A 21315-nucleotide genomic window follows, 5' to 3' on the forward strand; every position below is an offset into this window, starting at 1 on the left:
TTGAGCATACATGTCTTTTATTCTAAAAGCTATTAAGAGACCTGAAAATATGAGCAATATAGATAGTAAGGAGGCAAGAAAAAAAAGGATGTCTATTAGACCAGGAGTCCCCAACCCCTGGGTCAGGGACTGGTACTGGTCCATGGCCTGTTAGGAACTGGGCCACACAGCAGGGCGTGAGCAAACAAACTTTCATCTGTATTTACAGCTGCTTCCCATCACTTGCATTACTGCTTGGGCTCCACCTCCTGTCAGATCAGCAGTGGCATCAGATTCTCATAGTTCTTCATAGTTCTGTTGTGAACTGTGCAGGTGAGGGATTTAGGTTGTGCGCTCCTTATGAGAATCTAATGCCTGATGATCTGAGGTGAACAGCTTCATCTTGAAACTATCCCCCTTACCACCCCGTCCATGAAAACATTGTCTTCCATAAAACAATACACAGGTGCCAGAAAGTTGGCAACCATTGTATGCCAATAGCATCAGTGTGCTAGAACTGTGGCAACATAATACAACAAACTGGATGGTTTAAACAACAAACTAAGATGCCTATAGTTTCAGCTATTTCAGAGGTTAAAGCTTGAGCCCAGGAGTTTGAGTCTAGCCTGGGCAATAGAGTGAGACCCCTGTCTCCAAAAAAAAAAAAAAAATCACAAACAACAGAAATTTATTCCTGATAGCTTTGGAGGCCAGAAGTCCAAGATCTGGGAGTCAGCAGGGCTAATTCTTTCTGAGACTGGAATGGAGATGCTGTTCCAGGCTTCTCTCATAGCTTCTATGGTTTCATGGCAATATTCAGCATTCTTGGACTTTTAGAAGCTTCACCCCAGTCTCCACCTTCAACTTCATATGGTGTGCTCTCCATGTTCATATCTGTCTCCAAATTTTCTCTTTTGTAAGGACATCGGTCATATTGATTAGAACCCACCTTAATGAGGTCATTTTAAGTAGATTACCTCTTTAAGGACCCAGCCTCCAAAGATCAGGCTTGGAGGTGCTAACTGCTAGGACTTCAAGATAAATTTGGGGCAGATTGGAGGGACACAATTAAACTCATGACAGTGATAGTAGTTAAAACCATGTACTAAGTATAAATTATGCAGTAGGATAGTCCTTCGTGTTTATTTAAAACGTGAAAATTATTTACAAAAAATTCTCATGTGAGTAGTTTCAACTTTAGTTACACATTTCTAAATGTTATTTATCTCTTACAGGCTGTTATAAAATCATCCAAATATCTTTTATTTTATATTAATCAAAGAATAACAGCACGTAAATTTGTCATCACTCAGAATGTGCTACAGCATTTTGGAATTGTTTGTATAGTCTTTTTAATCATGAGAACTGAATATATTTTTTGTGTGACATTGTTAATGTACACAAAAAATAAAGTGGTATCTAAAATGCATTTTACTTTAGTTGGAAGTTGAAGGAATAAGATTTATTCTTATGTCAAGTTAATTTTTCACAGCTCTTCACAATAAGGTTCTAAGTTAAATCATGTTTATTTTAGATAACTTAAAATCATCATTTTTGTTTAACACATTCATGAGAAGCAAAGGTCTATTTTATAGGCCAGAAGAACAAAGGAACATTGTAAAAATAAACTTTAAAAATGGATCTATTTCTCCCCCAAAGAGAAACTATTCTAAATCCACCATTGGGTGTCATTTAGAGCAACTGTTCCCAAATTGTTCTGGGATGTGTGTGTGTCCCTGAGGTCCCTTCAGGTGACCTGCAGGCTAATCTCATGTAGTATTGATGCTTCTAATATGAAAATGTCTATATTTTAGTTTCCAGAATGGATGGTTTATGAATAATGTATAATATTTAATAAAACCAGACATTGCCTCATTAATGTCTCATCAAAAGTAGAATGGATCTTTCCCTTATATCTGGCATTTTTGGGTCATGTACTAGATACAAGTGGGTAGGTAGATATATATTATTTTGCCCTACTAAACACAGTTATATTCCAGAGAATCTGAGAATTAATTTTTAGAAGTTTTAATCACTCACCAGATTTAACTTAAAATAAAAATTACATGCAGTTATTAATTTATTTACTTTGCAGTGAGTATTTTTATTTGCTTGAAAATGGTTACGAGAAAAGTGAAGTCCAGAGACACAAAAGGATTTCTCTGAAGAGCACACAGTACATTAGGATGAAGGTTCCAGGATTTCTGCTTAATACACATTTTTAAAATTGAACTGTTTGAGGATAATCACAATATTTGTTTTGAGGATGCTGATTATTTGGTATGAGAAAATTATACTGGGCAAAAAACTCCATTGCCCTGTGACACTGAGGTATCGGTCTACACTCAGATCTCAGATTACCTAAGAAATGAGTGATTCCTATTAGTTACTCAGTATGTTATCTGGTCAATTATTTCTTTTCCCAACAATTATAACTGCTACAGTGAATTCATAACTGCTCTAAGTGATTAAAGTAAATAATTAGTTTTATCTAATCTTGGCACTGGATTCCTGCAGAATCTGCATCGATCTTAATACTCTGTCACTGACTTTTAAAAATTGTGCTCACTTAGCCTTTTCCCAAGCTGGCATATATATCATTTTACACCTAAATATGTCTTGCATTTTACATGAAAACATATGCTTTCAGTCATTTTTAACTCTCCTTCTCTGTTTTCTTCTCTCTTGTAGGACACGGTGGGGATGGAGTGGGAAGGAAGGAAGCAGATTGGTGGGGCTGGGGAGCACTGGTGTGACGAAGTGTAGGTGAGTGGGCATCTTTGATCTCTGGGCTAGAGCCACTGGAGGCTGAGGAAACACTCCTTAAGGAATTATTTCTCCTGGCATTGGAAATCACAGGTTTCCTGAATCAAATTAGGTGACTCTGAATTCTAGTATCTGAAGTCTGGGCTGTTTGAAAAGTAACTTCTAGAGGCTGCCAGGACCCCTGATACCTTTATAATCTCAAGTCATTTACAGTCTTCCCTGAGATAATTTGTCAAATTCAATGAATCATTCAGGAAAATGCTATGCCCTCCCACTCCCCACCATTACCTTCTGGGTAAAACCCCAGATCCTAAACAATTCCTGCAACTGCCTTTCATGATGTGATCCTGGCAACCTCTGTAAGACCACCCCACTTCATTCCCCAACCCACAACTGGCACTTCCTGTGGGGAAAGTCTCCAACATGTGCTGGTCCTTCCATCCATCCCTGCCTTGCCTATGTCACCTCCTCTGTGCTCCACATTGAGGCCAGTGCATTACTCTTTTAACTCTAGCATAAGAGCTCACACGTCATCTATGGGGTTTCCCCATGATGGCCTAGGTTGAACATTTTCCCACCTGGTACTCATCACAGGACTGTATAATTGTCTGGTGGTTTGTCACATTAGCTGGAGATTTCCTAGAGGTCAAATAATTAACTATCAATTTTATCTAAATTTCTGTGACTTAGAGGGTACACACTATGTGGTAGATACTCTGGCAAAGGTCTAACGACTGACCGACTACAGGAAGCTTTAAGGGAGGCAGAAAATGGGACAGTTGACATAGATTAGGCAAAGAGGATGAAAGGATGCCCTGCCAGGGAGCTGCTTCCTTCTGCAAAGATGGATTTTCTGCACCTGGTGCTACAAAGAAAACACATGCTACATTACTCACTTTCAGGAAACTTGGTCTATAAAGGACATTATGGACTTTATCCTAATCACAGGACCTTGGAGATATTGATACTTAAATTTACTTAGTTTTAAAAATCAGGATACTAGTATTATTTCATTTTTTACTAGGAAATTGTTCTGGTAACAAAGCAAAGAAAGAAATGGACTGGGAATTGGGGTGAGTAACTATGGCTAAAGAGAGCGGGAAAAGTTATAAATTGGTTTCAGTCATCCTGGCAAGTGATAACTAACAAGACAGTAGTAGATGGAGAGGAAAATACATGGGGACAACAAAAGTTCTTAACATTTTCATGAAAAAGTCCCAATGAAGCCCCTTATCACATGCTATAGGGACACCATTTTTGCAAATGCTCTTTGATTTTATAATGAACATTGCAAGGGATGCCACTTAGCTGGATGGCATCGATCCCCTTAATGAAGGTGTACCTATCCCAGAGTTATTTTTGACTCTCTCCTAATTTGCTGATTCTCTCCTCTCCTACTCCAGTTTCTTTCTGGCTTTCTCTCCCATTGCATTTTTTTCCCCCACCAAATTCTATTCGTGAATCAATTTGTCCCTAAGAATAGAGCAGCCTTTGCAAAAATGTATCCAGTACACGAAGAATGGAGAGTACAAGCACGTAAATCAAAGGTGATCTAATTAGTGATTTTTTTTTTCTAGCACAGGAATACTGAGTCTTCATTTATACTTGGAAAAAATATAGAGCACTAAAATAAAAATTAAAAGTTCGTGATACTTCTTAAAGAAAAGTGCAGATGCATTTAAAAAGTTATGTTTTTTTAATCAGCTAACAGACAGATGCCAGACAGCAGGTGTTCCCTGAGGAAGATGGTTATGTATTTACGGCAGGTTTAACACCGAAGATTCTGAAATCCTTTCATCTGTAACCAAATCCATAGAGCAGAGCAAAAGTGACATCACCAAAACAAGGAAACCGTCCTTACTATCCTGGAGGGGATCGAAATAAGAGGGGCTGGATGGATCCTGTTTTATGGGCCCCTCTTCTTGGAATCCAGATCACTAAAACGAACCCTCAGTTATGAAGAGCAAGAGGCTCTCTGCCCCTCTCCTCTACATGAGGATTTGCCCCAGGATTATTGGTTGTTTATCTTTTAATGACAATACAGAGCTTTCGAGAGCTGAAGCAACAAAGTCTCCTGCTTTTCATTTCCCTGGCAATATCTCAGCGAGATGATTCCAACCACCTCCTCTGCTGGCAACCTACCTACAAATCCACCACACTCCAGTGCATCCTCCACACACAGTCTGTGCCGGGCGGTTCAGCTTTGGGGTGAAGATGTCTTTCCTAAACTGGCCCTAGACATTGGTGGATTAAATGATTAGAGAACACATCAGTAAATCTCACAAGGCAGAAAAAGACATCTGCTCATTGATTGACTCAAATCATCTATGAGTTAAAGCAGAATACAGTTTGAAACAGAACCCCTCCAGTAACACATTCCATGGAACGGGTGAGTCATGGTTTTAGACACCCATGCCCACTGTGCTGTGATTGCCAAATCAGGATAAAATGGGACTGTGCTCAGCTTGCTACTCAGCACAAATTTTTGCACATAAATGGGCACATTTTTGGTTTAACACAGCTATTTATGTGACATATTAAAAGGTTCTATGGAAACAGGTAGTACCCAGCACAGTAGAAATTATTATTGATTTATTGTCCTTGCTGTGTCATCAGTTTGGTTAAGCCTTTGAAGTGTGATGATGAGGAAAGCAGGGGCTCGATATTTCAGGCAGAGAATCCAAAGAAAAATTAAACAATCATGACATGGAGAATATTTTTACAAAGTAATAAAAGAGTGCACATATCTAAGGTCCTTGGTTTTCTTGTTGCAGTATCTGGATAGAATATGAGAATTGTATAATCATGGTAAATACTCGTCCACCAAAGCTGACTTCATTTATCATTTCTCTTACTTAAAGAAAAAAAAAACCAAGTGAGTAAATTTCGGCATAAGTAAAAAGCAGAGGCAAAATATCTATTAAGCTCTATGACTTTATTGCAAAAAGTAGAGATTAAGGTTATAAAATAATTAAAACCAAAATCACGATTTTGGTCATGGATTTGGTGTTAATTCCAGATTTTCCTATTCACACATTCGGCAAGGAAATTTCTCATGAGTGAAGAAAGATGTGTGACGAATATTCAATTCGTTGTTTTATGTGCATCATTCTTTTTTAAATTTTATTTTATTTTGTTTTGCCATGTCTCTAGCAACATTAGAGCTACATGCAGCTACAGAAATCCTAAATAGCTAAAGACCAGGGACATTGGTTTGGAGGTAAAAGCAGTTGATGCTGAACTGTGTGGGAGACAAAAAGAGATCTTCACAAAACTATGTTGGACAGGAGAGAAATGAGATGAAGTTTAGGGTATGAGATTTGCATCCGGGATATAGTTAAGGTGAATAACAAGGAAGTCACTTGGGATTTCAGAACAGCTTTGGTGATGACACAATAGGAAAGGGCGCTCTAGAGAGCTGCTAAAGGAAGTGAAATCCACTCACAGAGGCAGAGGAATCCCAGAGGATTAGGTTACACACAGCAACCAGTTCCAGGATGAAACAATTTGCTTTCCACATTGGTAGCCATAAAAACACTATTTTTTAGCATGAAGAATACCGTGTTATACTACATTATGGCTATGATGAATTTAAAGACAAAATCGTAATAGTTTCTGAATGAATTTTAGTTAAATATGACTTTTAAAACGTATGCAACATTGCAACTTTACTGGTTCATATCAACAAAAATCAAGAGAAAGTGAGTTTTGTCACTTTTATGCAAATTTCTGTTCCACTCAGGCTGCTTAGCATCTCACTGTGTGTAGTTTTTATCATTGGAAAACCATAATTTTACAGAACCACATGGCTTATATCTGAAAACCTAACTAGAGGATATCTAAATCATTGAGTATACAAATTATTCAGATTGTTAAAAGTAAAAAAAGAGAGCTGGTGATGAGAATTAAAACCAAAAGTCTGCTCTAATTCCCTGTTTTTTATCCTGAGTTTCCTGTTCTTATAACAAAGGCAATTCTGTGAAAGGTAAAATGATTAATTATGATCCCTAAGCAAGTGATTCCATGAAAATGAAATGACACAAAATAATGGAAAGATAGACTGGATATATTATCTATTTATTGTTGCATATGCAGTTACACCAGCATGTAAGAACTTAAAGTAATCATTTGTTATCTCACAGTTTCTGTGTATAAGAATTTGGATGGTTTTGGTTCACGTCTACCAGGAGGCTGCAGTCAAGATGTTGACTGGGGCAGGAGTCATCTAAAATCTTGACTGAGGCTAAGGATCTACTTTCAGCCTGGCCTCCCTCATATGCCTAGAAAACTGCTGCTGGCTTTTGGCAGGAAGCATCAAATCCTTGACACACAGACCTCTTGAGTGCTGTCCTTCATGGCAGCTGTATTTCCCCAGGGTCATTGACTCAAGAGAGAGAACAAGACCAAAATCACATGTGATTTAAGGCCTAGCCTCAGAAGCCACACTCTTTCATATCTCCAATATGCCACTGAATAAACTGAATGCAGAGGTCAGCCCTATTCTGTATCTAACACAGAGCTCTAGAACCCAGGCAGAGCTCCAGACCCACATCCCCAACTCCCTACAGCACACCACCATTTAAATGTCCCCATGCTCCTCAAATTCACAATGTCCCCAAGTGATTTCAACTTCTCCCACCTGTCCTCCCCTCTCCACAAACTTCTCCTACTCCGCCCAACCTAGCATGTAGAAATCTACACCTTCAAAATGTGTTTGCTTCAGGACCTCTGCACAGAAGGGTTTTCAGTTAGTTTTAATTTGCAACTTGAAACCTGACTCCTCCTTTTCATTTATATTGGTCAAAACGTCTCACTGAGATGATGCTAACTTCTGCTCTACTGGTAACCTACCTAGAGGTTCACCACACCATAATTCGTCTTCAAAAATTACAGCAGAAATGCTTTTTCTAAAACTATGTTTAATTGGCATTACCCTCATAAACTTCATCATTCCACATAACTTCAGTTTTACTTTCTTCTTGTATCCCTATTCTGCTATAAGACTCAATTAAGTTTTTTTTTTTTTTTTTTGAGATGGAGTTTCACTTTGTAGCCCAGGCTGGAGTGCAGTGGCGTGATCTCAGCTCACCGCAACCTCCGCCTCCCAGGTTCAAGCGATTCTCCTGCCTCAGCCTCCCGAGTAGCTGGGACTACAGGAGCCCACCACCGTGCCTGGCTAATTTTTTGTATTTTTAGTAGAGACGAGGTTTCACCGTGTTAGCCAGGATGGTCTTGATCTCCTGACCTCGTGATCCGCCCGCCTCGGCCTCCCAAAGTGCTGGGATTACAGGCATGAGCCACCACGCCCGGCCACCCCAGGCCTTTCTAAAAGGCAAAAATGTCTGATTATTAGGACTGTGGCCCAAGAAGGAGAGAATAAAAGTGTCCCAAACCTTCATGTCCTCCTTTTTTCCCACCACGGCTCTAAGAAAAGACCTTCATGAGTTTGGGCATGTAACTATTCAGTCTGTCTGACTCGTACCAGAGGAACCCTGAGTGACTGCTTTTGGACCCTAGTTTGCTGAGGCTGGTCCATAAATCCCAACCACAGCAGAACGTTAAGTCCCAGCCACCGGAAGTGGAGGGGCAGCCATAGGAAGTGGCCAGAGCCAACGGATGACCCACTCTAGGACAAGTGAGAGCCCTTGGGGTGCCCCTTCAGCAACCTGTGCCCGAGCGGCCAGCTGTTATTCTCACTGATTTTACTTCCACAAAAGATGTTTGTTATTTCAAAATTTGAGGGAAAACCTCTCACCTGTAACTCCCTTCTAGGAGGGGGCAAAAGAGATCAGATCTCATTGTTTTAAGTTCCATAGGGAGAGACCTTTAAGATTATCTTATCTGAATAATTTTAACCAATACAAACATGTTTCTATTCATGATATAGTTTGTACTATATGTATAAATATATGTGTGTGTATGTGTGTGTGTGTGTGTGTGTGTGTGTGTGTGTGTATATTCTCTCTCTCTCTGAACCGACATCATGGTGGCTTTGTTTCTATTTATTCCCTGAATACTTACATCATCAGCTGAGGAGATTTCCAGGCACTGGTGGAAACGTGCTTCATCTTTTTCATATGAAACCCTCTCCACATCAATTGTTACCCTTGGCTAAAGCTGAGCTTCTCTCAGTCTCACAGTTGCCAGGAGTCCTGTACATTTCATGGAATTTTCTCCATCTTAAAGGAAAACCTTAAAGCCATTCATTCACTGTATTTACTTTATTTTTTGTTGTGGCACATGAAGAGTTAAGCATCAGATAACTTCAGAAAGTCAATTAAAAAGGGATGGTGTCGCTTAATCACAGGGCTTTTCCTATCTGTTTTTTCCAGTAGTTACTTTAAAACTGCTAACTTGAAATCATAGCCCTGTGCTGTCTTCAGAAGTTCACTCAATCAAAAGCCAAGTGCTGAGTAATCAAAGATCTTAAATAACTAGAAGTTCTAACCCTGACCACAAGAGGATTAAAAATCCAGTAGCCAGAACTCAGTTCTTCGATCCAGCAGGCACCAGTGCATAATGAGAAATCCCCAAAGCCCTAGATCACAGCCATGTCCTTGCCCAGCATAGAACTAAGTGGAAAACCTCTCTAATTCCTTAAGAGATCTTATCTGCCTGATGAAAATAGATATTGGCTTCTGTGTAGCATGATTAGAAGAATGCAAGAGGCTTAGCACAGATGCAAGGGAAAGGCTCAGCCGGCTCATTTACATGGCGTTGCTGCTGACAGGTGATGTTAACAGAAGAGCATAACCCATGGGCACAAACACACCTGAATTAAAGCAGCATTTATTTACTCAAGCTATAGAGGGATTAGCATTCGTTTATTTTGCCATATCTAATTTTTTAAATCTATTAAGCACTTTGATGCTTACTTTATTTTCTGTAACAAACAGTCAAGCTTGTTGAAGAGATGTTTATTTTCATCCAAAACAACCTGTCAAATGATTGTAACAGAAATTTAAGTGTTGGGATGAATGAAAATTATTTCTATTTATTTAGAGTATAAATATTTGAAAGCCACGGATTCATTAATACATTACCATTGCTTACTGCTACATGTGATATATACGTGCGCACATAAAATGCACAAACATACATATGTATACTATATATAGTATAGCATACCAGTATTTTATATCAGATCATTTCACATTAGTCAGAATGGCTATTATTAAAAAGTTAACAAAAACAGATGCTGACAAGGCTGCAGAGAAAAGGAAACACTTGCGCACTGTTGGTGGGAATATAAGTTGGTTCAGTCACTGTAGAAAGCAGTGTGAAGATTTCTCAAAACACTCAAAACAGAATTACCATTTAACCCAGCAACCCGTGACTGGATATATACCCAAAGAAAATAAATTGTTCCTCAGAAAAGACACATGCACTTCTGTGTTCATCGCGGCACTATTCACAATAGCAAAGACATGGAATCAGCAGAGGTGCCACCATCAGCAGTGGATTGGATAAAGGGAATATGGTACACCATGGAATACTATGCAGTCATAAATAAGAATAAAATGGTGTTCTTTGCAGCAACATGAATACAACTGGAGGCTATTTTCCTAGGCAAATTAACACAGGAACAGAAAACCAAATACTGCATGTTCTCACTTATAAGCAGGGCTAAACATTGCATATACATGAACAGGAAGATGGCAACAGTAGACATTGAGGACTACCAGATGGAGGAGGGAAGGAGACAGGCAAGGGTTGAAAAATTAACTATTGGGTACTATACTTCAGTATCTGGGTGATGGGATCAATCATACCCCAAACCTCAGCACCATGCAATATGCCCATGTAATAAACCTGTACATTTTATTTTTACAAAATAAAAGTTATAAAAAATTTCTTATTTTAGAATACTATGTTTTAAGTTTATAAATTTATAACATGTACATTTACATCATCATGTAAAATTTGTGTATATTTGTACATTTGGCATTGAAATTTGAAGTTAAAATTATCTAGAAACAATAAGCCTTTAGAAAGATCAGGCAGAACCTAAAATCGTATGATACATTTTGTCACCTTCAGTACTCACAGGATTCAAAAACACTTTTTAGAGGGGAAAAGTGTTTTTCAAAACTGTCAGTTATGTGAATAATTGGAAAATGCAAAGTTACTTTGAACAAACAGTATCTCCTTCCTAACTTATTACCAAAGTGCTGGACATTATTAACACAAGGAAAATGCTTATACACGTGGATTTTTTTTTAACTCTGTCATTGTTAAAACAAAGTTGTTTTTCTATTCAGATTGTTGACTCTAAATGCAGAGCGATTCAATATAACATAAATATTTTATCATATATGAAAGTTTTAAGATCTGGTTGAATACAATGTATTACTGTATATTGCAAAATTTAACAACACAGGATCTACATGCTTGCATAAGGGAAATGAAGCAAACACAATTAGGAAAAACAAAACAACACCAAAACCACAACAGTGAAATAAGTTGGGTAGTTTTGTATTGGAATAAAGTTTAATATAAAAAGAAAATTTTCCAAGAGTAACGTCAATTTTGGTCAATAAGTGCAAATTCCCAATTATTTTATAATTAATATCAAAAGGCAGACTCAAGTGAATTTGTATAAAACTTTTAAACAACTTTATCGAGATATCATTGGCACACAATAAAGTGCAAATACTAAAAATGTAAGATGTTGGCTGGGCGTGGTGGCTCATGCCTGTAATCCCAGCACTTTGAGAGGCCAAGGTGGGCAAATCACCTGAGGTCAGGAATTCAAGACCAGACTGGCCAACATTGGTGAAACCCCATCTATAATAAAAATACAAAATTGCTAATGCATAGTGGTGCAAGCCTGTAGTTCCAGCCACTTGGGAGACTGAGGCAGGAGAAGACCTTGAACCTGGGAGGCAGAGGTTGCAGTGAGCCAAGACCGTGCCATTGCACTCCAGCCTGGGAGACAAGTGTGAAACTCTGACTCAAAAAAAATAAATAAATAAAATAAAATAAATAAAGTAAAGTAAAATGAAATAAATAAAATAAAGGATGTAAAATTTAACATGCATATGTATCTATGGACCTATCAGAGCTTGTTTTGGATGTATACCAAACAGCGTAACTGCTGGATCATATGATAGTTTTTGGTTTTTTGCAGAAACTCCATAGTGTTTTTTCATAGTGGCTACCCTAATTTACATTCCCACAAGCAGTGAGCTAGTGTTCTCCTTTCTTCACATCCTTGCCAGTATGTTAAATTCTGTTGTTTTGATAATAGACATTTTAAATGGAGTAAGATGATATCTCCTTGTGGCTTGATTTACAATCCCCTGATGATTAATGGTGTTGATCATTTTTTACATGCCTGTTGACTATTAGTATGTCTTCTTTTGAGAAATGTTCATTTAGATCATTTTCTCTTTTTAAAATCAAATTATCTGGGGTTTTTTTTTGGCTACTGATTTGTTTAAGCTTTTTATTCTGGTTATTAACCCCTTATCAAATGGATCATTTGCAAATATTTTCTCCCATTCTGTAGGCTGTCTCTTCCCTCTGTTGATTGTTTTTGGTTGTTTGTTTCTGCTGTGCAGAAGCTTTTTAGCTTGACAAATACCATTTATTTTTTTGCTTTTGTTGGCTATGCTTTTGAGGTCTTACCCAAACAGTATTTCCTCAGACCAATGTCCTGAAGTATGTCCTCAATGTTTTCTTCTAGTATTGTTTCAGGTCTTATTTTTAAGTCTTTAATTCATTTTAATTTGATATTGTTGCATATAATGAGATATAGAATATTCAGTTTTCCCAGCACAATTTATTAAACATGATATTATTTCCCTACAGAATGTTCTTGGTACCTTTTATTTAAAATTGAGTTGGCTTTAAATATGTGGATTTATTTCTGAGTTCTCCATTCTGTTCCACTGGTCTATGTGGCTTCTTTTATGCCAGCATCATGCTGTTTGGGTTACTATAGCTTTGTAGTATATTTTGTAATAAAGTAGTGTGATGCCTCCAGCTTTGTTCTTTTTGCTCAGATTGCTTTGGCAATTCAGGGTGTTCTGTGATTCCACATAAATTTTTGGATTTAAAAAATATATATTTGTGTGCAGAATGCCACTGATATTTTGATAGGAATTATATGAAATTGGTAGATCACTTTTGGCAATATGGTTCTTTTCACAATATTAATTCTTTCAATCTATGAACATAAAGAAACTTTCCATTCTTTTGTGACCTCTTCAATTTCTTTCATCGATCTTTTATAGTTTTTCTTGTAGAGATCTTTAATCTTTTATATTTATTTCTAGGTATTTTATTATTTTATAGCCATTATAAATAAGATTGTCTTCTTGTTTTTTTCTGCTAGTTAACTGTGGGTGTATGAAAACACTACTGATTTTGATGTTTTTTTTTGTATGTTAATTTGTGTCCTGGAAATTTACTGAATTTTTTCATCAGTTCTAAGTTCCTCATTTCCAGTTTGGATAACCTCTAATTTTTCTATTGCCTAACTTCTCTAGCTAGGATTACTCGTACTATGTTGAATAAGAGGGGTGAAAGTAAGCATTCTTGTTCTATTGCTAAGAGGAAAACTTTCAGCTTTTCCACATTCTATGTGATATTTACTGTGGATTTGTCATATATGGTCTTTATTGTGTTGAGGAATGCTCCTTCTATATCTTTGTTAGAGGTTTTACAATGAAGGATGTTGATTTCTATCAAATGCTTTTTCTGCATCTATTGAGATAATTATTTGTCCTTCATTGCACTGATGTGATGCATCATGTTTATTGATTTGCATATGTTGCACCATTCTTGTATCCCTGGGGAAAGTTCCACTAGATTATAGTGAATAATCTTTTTAATGTGCTGGTGGATTCAGTTTGCTAGTATTTTGCTGAGGATTTTTGTATCTCTGTTCATCAGGGATATTGGCTTACAGTTTTGTTGGTGTTGATGATGTGCCCTTATCTGGTTTTGTTATCAGGGTAATGCTGGCCTCTGAAAATGAGTTTAGAAGAATTCCAGCATCTTTGATTTTCTAAAATATTTTGAGAAGAATTGGTATTAGTTCTCTAAATGTTTGATAGAATTTAGTAGTGAAACTGTCACATTCTGGGCTTTTTATGGGAGAAATATTATTACTGACTAAATCTCATTTCTCATAATTGGTCTTTTCAAGTTTTTTATTTCTCAATATTGGCAAATTATATGTGTCTAGGAATTTATCCATTTCTGTTACATTCTCCAACTTGTTGACATGTCTTTCATAATATTCTCTGATAATTCATTGCATTTCTGTGGTATTAATTGTAATTTCTCCTTTTTCCTGATTTTATGAATTTGGATCTTTTATCTTTTTTTCTAGTTAGTCTAGTTAATTAATGGTTTGCTTATTTTATTTATCTTTTCAAAAGCCAAATTTCCATTTTATTGTTCTTTTGTATTGCTTTTTCAGTCTCAATTTTATTATTTCTACTCTGGTCTTTATTATTTTTTTCAATCTATTGATTTTGGGTTTGATTTGTTCTTACTTTTTTAGTTTTGTAAGCTAAACCATTATGTTATTCATTTGAAATATTTCTACTTTTTTGATGTAGGTGTTTATTGCTATGAATTTCCCTCTTAATACTGCTTTTGCTATATGCCATAGGTTTTGGTATGTTGTGTTTCTATTTTATTTGTTTCAAGATTTTTTTTGCTGGGTTGTTTTTTATTTATATTCAGTATTTAGTGTCTGTATATGTCCTAGAGTAAAATTATTTTTGAATTAAATATTTTTAAATATAAAATATTAAATATTTTCTATCGGTCTGTGTCTGATAGTCTATGATTGATCTAAAATAATTTTTGGATCAAATATTTTCTATCAGCTTATGTCTTAACTTTTTTTTTTAGTAGTCCATTTCAAAGACCACAATTTTTTAATTTTAGCTAAGTTGAATTTATTAACTTATTTGATCAATTACATACGTGATGTGTTATATTTAAAAAAAAAATTTGCTAATTCAAGACCACAGAGATTTTCTCCTGTTTTCTGCTGTGCATTTTATACTTTCATATCTTACCTTTAATCTGTGGGTTATTTTCAGTTAATTTTTATGTAGGACACGAGGTATGGATTAGCAGATTTGTGAGTTATTTTGCCTTGATTTTTGCTTATTATTAAGTGTATTAGTTTGCTTGATCTGCAATAATGAATTACTACAAATGGAGTGGCTTAAAGAACAGAAATTATTTTCCTACAGTTCAAGGAAGCCCAGGATCAGGTTTCAGCAGGTTAGATTTCTTCTGAACTGTCTTTCCTTGGCATGTAGATGACTGTCTTCTTGCTGTGTGCTTACCTGGTTCTCCTTCAGTCTGTCTCATCTGTGTCCTAATCTACTCTTCTAATAAAGACACTAGCCATATTGGATAAAAGCCTACTTCTACCTTCTAGACTCAGCTAGTATGTAAAAGTACAATTAGTTTTCCATATATTTTTATTTTATGCTATTACCTTGATAGACTAATTTATGTCTTATTATTTTTTATAGATTCTACCAAATTTCTATGTTGATAATCATGGCATCTGAGAATTAAGTTTGTTCGTTCCTTCTAGTCTGTATGTCTTTTATGTTCCATGTTTTTATTATTGCATTGGCTAAAACCTCGAGTATAAGTTTGGATAGAAATGGTGGGTAGCAGGCATCCTCCTACGATTCCTAATCTTAGAAACATAGTGTTACTTCTTTCAACATTAACTATGATGTTACATGCAAATGTTTTGTAGGTGTCATTTCAAGTTCAGGAAGGTGATTTTTCTTTCTGGTTTGCAAAGTATGCATCATTAGTGAATATTACATTTTATCAAATAATTAGTTTTATGCTTTTATTGATCATATGGCTCCTCCATTTTAATTTATTAATGTGGTAAATTACATTGATTGATTTTAACTGTTGAAACAACCTTGAATCTCTAGAGCAAACCCCACATGGTAATGATGTATTAGCATTTTAATACATTATTGGATTTGAGTTATCAGTAATGTATTGCTCCTCATATTCATGTTCATGAGAGAGATTGGTTGTTTTCCCTCGTTTCTTATACTGTTGTCTACTTTTCCAGTGAGAGCAGGACAGGCTTCACAGAATGAGCTAAGAGGCATTTCCTCATCTTCAATTCTTCGACAGACTTTGTATAGAATTAGCATTATTTCTACTTTTAAAACAGTATTTAAAGATGCTGGTGTTCATCAATGAATCCATCTGCTTCTGGATTTTCTTCATAGATAGGTTTAAAAGTACAAATTAATTTTTTTCAGTGGAGCTATTCTGGCTATAGATATTGCATCTTGAGTGAAGTATGGTGATTTGTGTTTTACATGAAAGTTTTTCTCATCATCTAAATTGTCAACCTAAATAGTATAAAGTTGTTTATGCTGTGCCTTTATCCTCTAGTATCTATTTACCATCTGTAGAATATTATAATATCTACAGATTTTAAATCTATCTAAAAATACTTTGAATATCTGTAGAAGCTGTAGAAATGATCTCTTTACTGAAACTCCGTCTCTACTAAAAATGCAAAAAAATTAGCTGGGCGTGGTGGCGGGCGCCTGTAGTCCCAGCTACTCGGAGAGGCTGAGGCAGGAGAATGGTGTGAACCCGGGAGGCGGAGCTTGCAGTGATCCGAGATAGCGCCACTGCACTCCAGCCTGGGCGACAGAGCGAGACTCTGTCTCAAAAAAAAAAAAAGAAATGATCTCTTTACTCAGTTCATCTGCCCGCCTCACCCCATCTCTACTAAAAATACAAAATTAGCTGGGCATGGTGAAACATGCTTGTAATCCCAGCTACTCAGGACCCTGAGGCAGAAGAATCGCTTGAACTTGGGAGGCGGAGATTGCAGTGAGCTGAGATCGCGCCATTGCACTCCAGCCTGTGTGACAAGAGTGAAACTGTCTCAAAAAAAAAAAAAAAAAAAAAAGCTTGTCTATTTTTTCTGGATGTTTTTAAGTTGTTGCTTCATGTTTTATTAGGTGATAAGCTTGTGCTGCAGGATAAAGTGTTAACATCAGTGTGGCCAAGGTCAAAAGGCAGGTAAGTACCACCAGGGAAACAGTGAAAGTTCAGGTCACTACGAACAGACAACATGCGCACCAGACTCAAGTGATACAGCGTTTATTTACAGCAAGAGGAGAAAGCAAGTACATAAGATTTAGCCCCTTGCAATGCATGGGTCTCCCATGGCTATTGAATCTATTCTACAGTCACTGAGGGCAATGTGACTACACGTGCCTCACTTCAGGCTGAAGTAGAAAAATTCCCACCATTGTCTCTAAAGGTGTGAATGACAGAAAGCTGGGGGGTGCCTGAAGGCTACTGACACATATATAGGTAAGAAGTTCCCAGAAAAAGTTTATATATGCCCACTGCAGCAGGAACAGAGATATACTAGCTGTTCTCTGAGCTCATTTCACAAAACATTATTTGTGAGCTTACCAGCACATCCTGTACCAAGCACAAAGTTTTTCTTGAGAACCCAGGGGAACTGTTGGGTGGCACTTGGACCCTGCACTCACACTACATATTTAATGATGCTATTATTAAATTAATAAATATTTAGATTTTATGTTTTGATTAATTGACCCCTTTGCCATTGTAAATGTCTTTATTTTCCCCCGGTAATATTGTTTTGCCTTAAAACTTATATCAATTAAAGTTAATATAGTCAAATCAGTTTTTAAATTAGTATTAAAGGCGAAGCATGGTGGCTCATGCCTGTAATCCCAGCACTTCCGGAGGCTGAGGCAGGCGGATCACTTGAGGTCAGGAGTTCGTGACCAGCCTGGCCAACATGGCGAAACCCCATTTCTACTAAAAGTACAAAAATTGGTCAGGTGTGGTGGCAGGCACCTGTAATTCCAGCTACTCATGAGGCTGAGGCTAGAGAATCACTTGAACCTGGGAGGCGGAGGTTGCAGTGAGCCGAGATCATGCCACTGCACTCCAGCCTTTGGTGACAGAGTGAGACTCTGACTCAAAAAAAAAAAAAAATACTATTAACATGAATATATTTTGCATCTTCCTACTTTTAACATATTTGCATCTTTATTGCTTAAGGCTTATTGATATATAATTGAAAATAAAGTTATTTTATATATATTTAAGGTGTACTACATGATAATTTATGTATACATTGTTAAATGACTTCCATAGTCAACTTAATTAAATAAAGTCCTTGTCTTTCAGACTGCATATATTTATTTTTCATCCAATATGAAAATCTCTGCTTTTTAATAGGTGGTTTGAAACATTTATATTTAATATGATTATTGATGTAGTTAGGTTTAATAGCACTTTCTAATATTTGCTTTCTATTTGCCTTATCTTTTTTCATTTTGCTATTTGTCTGCCTTTTTAAAATTATTGCATATGATTTATGATTCCATTTATCTTTATGTTCACTTAATAGCAAAACACTTTGTTATTTTAGTGGTTGCCTTCGCTATTGTAGTGTACATCATAAACTTATCATAGTCTATCTTCCAGTGATATGATATAACTCCATGTGGAGTATAAAAATGTCACAAAAGTATACCTCAGCTTTTCTCTTACTGGTCATAATGTTACTGTTCTAACACATTTTAACTTTTCATATAAACATTACCCAATGTTGTTATTGTTTTTCCTTGAACAATCAACTAAGTTGATTGAAAAGGAAAGAAAAAAATAAGTGTTTATCCAAGTAGCTATGATTTCCAGTATTCTTCATTTTTTTGGTTTGAACTTATATTTCACTAGATAGCCTATCTGAATTTCCTTTGGCCTGAAGGACTTTCTTGAACATTTTTTATACCTCACATGTACAGGAGATGGATTATTTTATGACCCATATGTATTGTGTGACCTGTATGTCTCAGGTATGATAAAACATACCAACCAGCCCCCAGGATTCAATTACCTCCCCCTGTGTCCCTCTGACAACACATGGGAATTTTGGGCGATCCAATTCAAATTGAGATTTGGATGGGGACACAGCCAGACTATATCACTGTATATTTGAAAAAGTCTTTATTTCCACTTTTTATGTTAATGATAAAACATACCTGAGACTGGGAAGAAAATGAGTGTTAATTGGACTTACAGTTCCACATGGCTGGGGAGGCCTCAGAATCATGGCAGGAGGTGAAAGGCACTTCTTACATGGTGGCAGCAAGAGAAAATGAGGAAGAAGCAAAGCAGAAGCCCCTGCTAAATCCATCAGATCTCGTGAGACTTATTCACTATCACGAGAATAGCACAAGAAAGACGGGCCCTCATGATTCAATTACCTCCCCCTGGATCCCTCCTACAACATGTGGGAATTCTGGGAGATACAATTCAAGTTGAGATTCAGGTAGAGACACAGCCAAACCATATCATTCCACCCCTGGCCCCTCCAAATCTCGTGTCCTCACATTTCAAAACCAATCATGACTTCCTAAAAGTCCCCTAAAGTCTTTACTCATTTCAGCATTAACCCAAAAGTCCCCAGTCCAAAGTCTCATTTGAGACAAGGTAAATTTCTTCCACCTATGAACCTATAAAAGCAAAAGCAAGCTGGTTACTTTCTAGATACAATGGAGGTACAGGTATTGGGTAAATATAGCCATTCCAAATGGGAGAAATTGGCCAAAACAAAGGGGTTACAGATCCCATGCAAGTCTGAAATCCAGTGAGGCCATCAAATTCTAAAGCTCCAAAATGATTTCCTTTGAATTCCAGTCACAAATCCAGGTCATCCTGATGCAAGAGGTGGGTTCCCATGGTCTTGGGCAGCTCCGCCCTTGTGGCTTTGCAGGCTACAGCCTCCCTCCCAGTTGCTTTCATGGCCTGGTGTTGAGTGTCTACAGCTTTTCCAAGCACATGGTGCAAGGTGTCAGCAGATCTAACATTCTGGAGTTTGGAGGATGGTTGCCCTCTTCTCACAGCTCCACTAGGCAGTGCCCCATTAGGGACTCTGTGTGGCGGCTCTGACCTCACGTTTCCCTTCTGCACTGCCCTAGCAGAGGTTCTCCATGAGGGCCCCACCCCTGCAGCAAACTTTTATCTGGGCATCCAGGCGTTTCCATGCATCTTCTGAAATCTAGGTGGAGGTTCCCAAACCTCAGTTCTTGGCTTCTGTGCACCCACAGGCTCAACACTATGTGGAACCTGCCAAGGCTTGGGGCTTCTACCCTCTGAAGCCACAGCCCAAGCTCTATATTGGCCCATTTCAGCCATGGCTGGAGTGGCTAGAACACAGAGCACCAAGTCAGTAGGCTGAACACAGCATGGGGATCCTCGGCCTGGCCCACAAAACCACTTTTTCCTCTTGTGCCTCCAAGCCTGTGATGGGAGGGGCTGCCATGAAGGTCTCTGACATGCCCTGGAGACATTTTCCCCATGGTCCTGGGGATTAACATTAGGCTTCTGGCTACTTATGGCAAACTTCTGCAGCCAGCTTGAAATTTCTCCTCAGAAAATGTTTTTTGTTTGTTTGTTTGTTTTTCCTACTGCCTCCTCAGGCTGCAAATTTTCTGAACTTTTATGCTGTTCCCTTTTAAAATGGAAGGCTTTTCATAGCACCCAAGTCACCTTTTGAATGCTTTGCTGTTTAGAAACTTCTTCCACCAGATACCCTAACTCATCTCTCTCAAGTTCAAAATTTCATAAATTTCTAGAGCAGGAGCAAAATGCTGCCAGTCTCTTTGCTAAAACATAACAAGAGTCACCTTTGCTTCAGTTCCCAACAAGTTCCTCATCTTCATCTGAGACCACCTCAGCCTGGAACTTATTGTTCATATTACTATAAGCATTTTTGTCAAAGCCATTCAACAAGTCTCTAGGAGGTTCCAAACTTTCCCACATTTTCCTGTCTTTTTTTGAGCCCTCCAAGCTGTTCCATCCTCTGCCTGTTACCCAAAGTCACTTCCATGTTTTCAGGTATCTTTTCAGCAATGCCCCACTATACTGGTACCAATTTACTAAATTAGTCCGTTTTCATGCTACTGATAAATACATACCCAAGGCTGGAAAGAAAATGAGGTTTAATTGGACTTACAGTTCCACATGTCTGGGGAGGCCTCAGAATCACGGTGGGATGTGAAAGGTATGTCTTACATGGTGGCAGCAAGAAAAAATGAGGAAGAAGCAAAAGCAGAATACCCTGCTAAACCCATCAGATCTCATGAGAGTTATCCACTATCATGAGAATAACATGGAAAAGACCAGCCCCCAGGATTCATTTACCTCCCCCTGGGTTCCTCACACAACACATGGGAATTTTGGGCCATCCAATTCAAATTGAGATTTGGGTGGGGACACAGCCAAACTATATCACTGTATATTTGAAAACGTCTTTATTTCCACTTTTTATGTAATATTTAAAAAATGTTTTTAATCACTTTAAATGTGTTGGTCCTCTGTCTTCTTGCTGCCATTGTTTCCGATAAGAAATCTACTTTCATCTTTCTTTGTGCCCCTCTGTATGTAACATTTCTTTGCCTGCCCCCACTTGATGCTTTTAAAATTTCCTCTTTATCAATGGTTTATAGCAAATTTATTATGATATGACTTGATCTGTTTGCCTCA

The 21315-nt window shown here is 37.4% G+C and overlaps 1 long non-coding RNA gene across 1 annotated transcript in view; it reads left to right on the plus strand.

The window, feature by feature from the left end:
• The first annotated feature begins 8338 nt into the window (after positions 1-8338).
• Positions 8339-21315, plus strand: part of LOC116457114 (uncharacterized) — a 40177-nt gene continuing 27200 nt past the window's right edge. Inside the window, exons 1-2 of the long non-coding RNA XR_009210562.1 lie at positions 8339-8380; positions 16740-16800. This is a non-coding gene — a long non-coding RNA (uncharacterized LOC116457114). The remainder of the gene's footprint in view (positions 8381-16739; positions 16801-21315) is intronic.

This window comes from Hylobates moloch, unplaced genomic scaffold (genome assembly GCF_009828535.3).
Source record: "Hylobates moloch isolate HMO894 unplaced genomic scaffold, HMol_V3 SCAFFOLD_17, whole genome shotgun sequence".
NCBI classification, from domain to species: domain Eukaryota; kingdom Metazoa; phylum Chordata; class Mammalia; order Primates; family Hylobatidae; genus Hylobates; species Hylobates moloch.